Here is a 6,517-nt window from a genome sequence, read left to right as displayed (position 1 = left end):
AACCCACCGCTCTCACTTCCCTTAAAAACACAGCAATAGAAAAACCACAGCTTTTCCTGTATAAACATCAAGGGTAAAGTTGCACCTTTCCAAGTTTAAAGCAGCCGAGATTCTCAGGGGGCTGGCACTTGACTACAGGAGAGATGGGAAATGCAAAATCCTAACCGGATTTTAACAGTCCCAAGTGCAAGCTCACTTACCTAGGCGTGAAGGCTGTAGGAGCAGCGTGGTGCATGAATTCATATCGCCACAGGGCAGCAAAAGGATCTCTAGCAGAACCTGTAACCCAAGGAAAACAAAAGAGTTACAAGACAATTACAAATGGCTTATTTCAGGTAGCATGGCAACCCACCCGGCAATACTGGTCCTGTAAAAATAACCTCACGGCAAGAAATAGCCACGTCCGGATTAGGGATGCACCTGAATTCTGACGTGCCCTGTTCGCAGACCACCTCTGAGTAGCACCACGCACATGTCAAAACTCACGGGCATGGTGGTGTCTCGCTGGCTGCGCCCCAGGGGAGTCGGTGGTGCTGTGCTGAGCAGCAGAGATCAGGTTAGTGCTGAAGTGGAACTACATGAAGATGTGGTGCTGAATTGATTCCATAAAGAGGATTCACAATCCACAGCAAAAGGCAAGTGTTTGGACAGCTTCCACCAGTAGTTTTTCTTCTCCTTACACATCGACCATTTAGTGTATACTGCAAAATGTAACCGGCACAATTAAGGAAGTTGTATTTATATAGATTATCTCACTTCACTGACAGCAGGGATAAATGAGAGCCTTTGGCACAAAAAATACCAGTTAATCTGGCTGAAAATTAATTGATCTTTGCCTTCAAGAATAACATATTACTAGACCACCATACATTCCAAGTCCTGCTCCGAAAGATGAATGGCTTCTTCACTGGGTAACAGTCAAGGATTGATCTTTTTATTCAATTCAGCTGTATGCACCAAGATCCTACAAAGGACAAGGCAGTATCATTACCTGCCACGTTATTTATCACCAGACAGCCTTTTCTCAAATGGTACTTAGACATTTATCTCTTGGGCTCCTCAGAAGGAAAGAGAATCTCAAGGACTCATGTGTCTGACAGTGTTTCAGAACTTTGCCTCTCTTTCAGTTACAAACTGAAAGTTTCCCTTTGAGGCCCAACCAAATCGTACACAGGGTGAGCTGGTCCATTACCTGTGGGGACACAGCAGTCAGGGGAGAAGAGCAGGCACGTAGTGTGTGCTGTATAAAAATCCATCTCTTCCTTTCTGATTCCTCTAGTCGATTTCTCTAGTAGAGACTTTTCTTCCTGCAGTCTGTATGCTAATGGAGAAAGGAAAAAAAAAACCAATTATCGACATTATCTTTCAAAGCTGCAGAATAATACTCTCAGTTCTAAAGAAGTAGGAACCTTTGAAATGTTTTTTGTTGTTATTACTATATATGTCTTTCAGAATGCAAGCTCCAGATTTTGCAATTTTCATTGTTTAAGCATATCACTGTCCCCCAACATGGAATCACAAGATGTTTCCAGTAAGGTATACTGGTTAAAGACATAGTGGTGGTTATCTATCAGAACCTTCCACATAACTTGACTTCCAGCTTTGTCCCCGTTACTCACTAACCATCAGCACATGGCTCAACACTGAACTGTGCATGGAGCCATATGGTGGTTACCTGTATGAGTAAAAGAATTGTACCTTATTTGTCAATGTGACAAAGACATAAAGGAACCCATCTTCCTGCTACTTGGAATGTGTCAAATGTCAGTTTTTCCTTAGTTTTAGATTATGATTCTGCAAGTCTAGAGAGATTTTAACACTGTGTTGAAAGAGGGAAAAAAATGGGTCTCTTTAGTAATACTAGAAACTTACTGTAGCTGCTTTCCTTGTGGGACAGTTTGCAGTGCTCCTTCAATCTGAACATCTTCCAGGAGTACTGCAGAATCATCTTTCAAAGACCAGATCATTGCACCATGTATTCCTAAGTTTGGCTCCTGTTGAAAAGAATCCAAACATCTTTCTCAAGCTGGGAAACTCTCAACAACCCTCTGGGCATATCCTTTGCTGGCATAATGTGGAAGAAGCAATGCCTATTTATTGTGGCCATTGACTGACTTTGACAGCTCATACCAGCTGAGCATTAGACCCACCCGTCTTCCACTGCCTCTGAAAAAGTGGCCTTTTTTCACACGTTTTAATTACTGACTCCCTACATAGAAGCTATTTCCTCAAAGAAAGGCCATTAACTGGAACGTTCAGCACAAGATGAAGCCTTTCTGATAATTGTTCCTTGTATTCATGTTTGTGAAAATAAGTATCATCAGATGATTAAATTAAACTCCACAGCCAGCCCGGCTATACACTATTTTCACTTATCATGCAGAAGGGGAGATCAAAGAGAAGGCTCAGGTAGAATTATCCCAACTCTTCCAAGTTTGGCTGATAGCTACCCACTGAACACACTAATTAGCTTCCTGCGTGGGGTGTGCAGCACAAAATTAACCCTCCCAAAATTGGGTGGTATAACCATTTTCATGCTCTGTAATCAACTGGATGCAGATGGATGAATATCTCATCTCTGTATAGTAAAGCAGCAGCGCTGCCTGATTCTGATTTTGGGGATTATTTAGCTTCCGTCCCCTTTGGAATTTTGTGTGGGCGCGACGAGAGCTGTCCCTGGGGAAGATGAGGAAAGGCTGGAGGCACTCCAGTCCTGCGGGGTTTCTGCCTCCCAGCTCTTCCCTTCCCTTCTGGCGAGCAGACATGCCCGTCTCTGCGATCCTGCAGTGAGTAGCAACACGGCTCTCACAAGCCCCCTGGCACGGGGGCTGCCCAAACAGGGAGATGGTTTCCGAGATGGAGTTTCGCCCAGCACTTGCCTGCTTTGCTTCCTTGGGCCCTGGAGGCCAGGAGAGGCGAAGCAGCGGGCAGAATAGTCTATTCCCACTGCGAGCCCGCTGTCCTCTCGTGAGCACACACACCCACACAACCAGAAAGCTCTGCTATTCTTCTGCTAATGGGATTGGCACCGCTTAAAGCAGTCTGCGAGGGTATTGTCTGCAACCACAGCAAGAGAAACATTATTCAAAGGCTATTCAGACCCCAAAAGAAGCGGCAGAGCAGAGTAATTATCGAAGACTCTCCATTAACGAGGGCATCTTTGCTCTTTGTCTGTGTTGGTTTAATAAGGGCCACTAATGGGGCCGGGGGAGGGGCGCACTAATGCTTCTAAACAAACCTCCTTCCCTTCCCCACCCCCGCACTGTGAGGAGAGCTGCCTTTATGGGCAATGACAGCCGGGCTGGGAGTTACCATATTGCAGAGTGACCTTCGGGAAAACTTAGTGTGAACCCAGCCGCATTCAGCCCCATCCCCACCGAGCCGCTTGGAGCATCGTTTGGGTAGCTGTTCTCTTTTTAGCCTTTCCATATTTCCCGATGCTTGCCAGACCCTTTTGTACACCTTCTGCCCGACCTCCCTCATGTCATCTTGTGACCCTTCATGGCTAGACACGACGGCACTGAGTGGCAGTAATGAGGGACGACAGTGCAGATTAAGTTCTCGCAGCAAAACCTGGGGCTGCTGTCCATTATCCAGCAGCTGTGAGTGGGAGATGCTGCTGGGAAGGCAGGACTGGAGCAGCCTCCCCTTCCCACACTGCCAGAGAAGGCAGGCTGGGATTTAGCATGGGCCAGTGTCTCCTGCCTTCCGGCTGTGGGCAGTTCTCTGGTGATGAAGAGATGGACTGAGGCAAAAGCAAGCATGAACCTCTATCCTGACGTTCTTCAGAGCCGCTTGCATTAGCACGCAGCAAAATTTTTCTGAGGGCTCCTAAACTGCCTCCATCTTCAACCACCAGCTGTAAGGGGCCAATTTTTAAGGCCATATGCAATATTACAGGGTCAGATGCATGCTGGTCACTAAAACAATGAAATGGGGCCAAGAGGTCTCAGGAGGCCTCTGCAAAAGACCGCATTGAAAGAGGGAACTGTAATGGTACACACGGATACGAATGATAAACTATACAGCCTTTTCCAAGGTGTTGTGGATATAAGGCTGAAAACTGCTAGACTCATTTTTAGCCAATGAGGAAGCTCAAGAACAATAAAAGGAAATTATTCTCCCAATATTTGGGAAGGTTTTTTACTGATGCCAAGCCATGGACACTGTGCTATTCTATCTCACCTTCAAATAGATGTTTGTACTGTACAACCAGTCCATGGACTGGAGAGACAAAGCAGTGCCTTTGTGCCTATACGTTTGCAGGGCACTCAAACCTCACTGCTGAGCCTCTTTTGGTATGATCAATTATTTCACTTCATTCAGCTGAGGTATGGAATAACAAAATTCTCTGCATAGGCACCCACCCAGTCCTCTCCACTTAGGCAAATGTCCTGATACTAAAGGTTTATCACAAGCAGAGGAAGAAAGGTATGTGGAGACAGACTCCTCACTTCTTAAATCACATGACTCTTGTTTGAAGAAACTGCCTCCACAAAGGATTTTACCCTTGTTTCCTCAGGGCTTGGTAGTTTTGAAATTTTCATGATTTTGGCCTTTTCAACATTTCACCAGTAACTGCATCTCTTCTAACAAAAGAAACTTCTCAAAGGTGCTCCTCTGAACACCATCTCTATAGGATCAAAACACCTCAGAACAACCTTGCAGGTCAAAGAAAGAGCAATCACCCTTTACACACAGAGAGCTAAGCCTCAGTGAAATTAAATAAAACCTAAAATTCTTGCCAGAGCTATGAAGTTGATACAGTTCTTTCTCCAGAGTCTTATTGCAGTGTATCAAGATCACTGGTATTCCTTCTCCCTCTTTTGAGTCACACTTCAGGATCACACTCCTGATACAGAAAATCCATCCTGTTTTCAGCATTTCATTCTTTGTGTTAATCAGTTTCTGTTTATATTCTTTTTTTTTCTTCTTAAAAGAATAATCATTAAACATGCATAAAGCAATGTTTACTAGTAGCACAGGACCTGGCCTCTGGCATGGGTTTTGCTTTATAAGTGTCTTTAAAAGTCCTCCTTCGTTGCCACTAGCAGATAATACTGCCAGCTTTGTTGCAAATGAAGACAATATTTGAACAAAAACAAAGCAGCGACTCAGAAGGAAGAATTGAAATCTCATTTATATCCAAAGCAAGGGGAAATGAATAGAGAGGTGAAAAAAAAAGTTAGTTTATGGCTTGGAAGAAATGGATACCACAAAAAAAAGTAATTGCAGCATGTAAAGAAGGGATGGTCAAGGCAGAGATTTGTCATGAGAAAGGGGAGTTTTGAGACCCCACATGAAGGAAAGCTCAATGAGCAGCTTGTGCATGGCAGACTGAAATGAGATGGTCCTTTAGAAGGGAGGAGAGCTCACCGTATCCTATATCCCAGTGACAGAGATAGGATGGGCAATGAGAGACTGGTGGATCTAGTTCTTAGAACTTCAGCCAGACTAGGACAGCTGAAGGTGAGGCATCAGGTACAAAAGAGATGGAAACTCAGCAAGCAAGGTCTTGGAAGCAAAGCTTTGGTCTAAGAGCCACCATCTTGTCTGCAAGTCTTTGTCCAACTTACTCTCCTTCAGGTCTAGTTCCTGCAGTGAGCAGGGAATGACTACATCAGATCTCATCAAGCCAGTTCTATTTAGCCTTGCTCTTTACCACCTATAGTTTAGTACAGAGATATTCTCTCACCACCTTCCCCCTTTATTTATTTATTTTTATTATTATTAATTCTGCTAGCATTTGAAGCTAACAGACAATAAGTGGATTCATCCAAGTTGTTCTACTTCACTCTACTGTTGCTATCCTGTTACACTTTAAATAAACTAACTGGGATCTGATCTGAATCCTACTAAAACAATGAAAAGGCCTTCATTGGCTGTGTAGTTCTGGATTGTGCCTCGAATTGCATTTGATCTCATTTAATGTAGACTTGTGCCATTTATTCAATTGCACCTCTGTGTTGAAACCCAGGGGAAACTAGACTGGAGTAAGGAGGAGTAAAGTATACATTTCCAGAAAATCCTTTGTGTATGTTTGCAAGGAGAAAGACATATTATATGGGACAGGAAGCAGATATTAATCTCTGCAAGTGCATCCTGGCTTAGTTCAATGCAACTTCCCTGCTTTGTCTTTGTATCCTTAGAGCTCTTCTTTCTCTACTAAACAGGTCTTGTTCTGCCAGCTTAGCAAAAACCTGTCCCTCTAATGCCCTCAACTGGTGTTTCCTGCACCTCCTTTTCATTCCTGCAGGCCATTCTCCTGGATAACAGGAGTGGTACAGAGAAGCACTCACTCAGCAACCTGGTAGACCAAGGGCCCACTAGAACAGGGGGGACAGTAGCAACCATGTGACATTTTTGCCTGTCCATGTAGCCCCATTTGGAAAGGTTTACAGGCAGGAATACCAGATTAGGGTGGTGACTTTCTGCTGTTTCTCCTCTGGTATGCCATGGGCTTCCTGTGTGAGTTTAAGCAAGCAGCTTTAGTCTCCACCTCTCAATTTCCCTGTCC

General features: G+C 44.3%; 1 protein-coding gene across 1 annotated transcript in view; it reads right to left on the bottom strand.

Annotated features, from left to right (window-relative positions):
* The window catches only part of PLEKHM3 (pleckstrin homology domain containing M3), an 82,399-nt gene extending 82,057 nt beyond the window's left edge, over positions 1-342 (bottom strand). Inside the window, exon 1 of the mRNA XM_017735637.1 lies at positions 201-342. The gene's annotated coding sequence lies outside the window, so the exon portion shown is untranslated. The remainder of the gene's footprint in view (positions 1-200) is intronic.
* Positions 343-6,517: the final 6,175 nt, after the last annotated feature.

Source organism: Corvus brachyrhynchos, unplaced genomic scaffold (genome assembly GCF_000691975.1).
Source record: "Corvus brachyrhynchos isolate BGI_N302 unplaced genomic scaffold, ASM69197v1 scaffold255, whole genome shotgun sequence".
In the NCBI taxonomy this organism is placed as follows: Eukaryota; Metazoa; Chordata; class Aves; order Passeriformes; family Corvidae; genus Corvus; species Corvus brachyrhynchos.
Note: the sequence above shows the minus strand (reverse complement) of the source record. Positions and strands in the feature narration are given on the sequence as shown.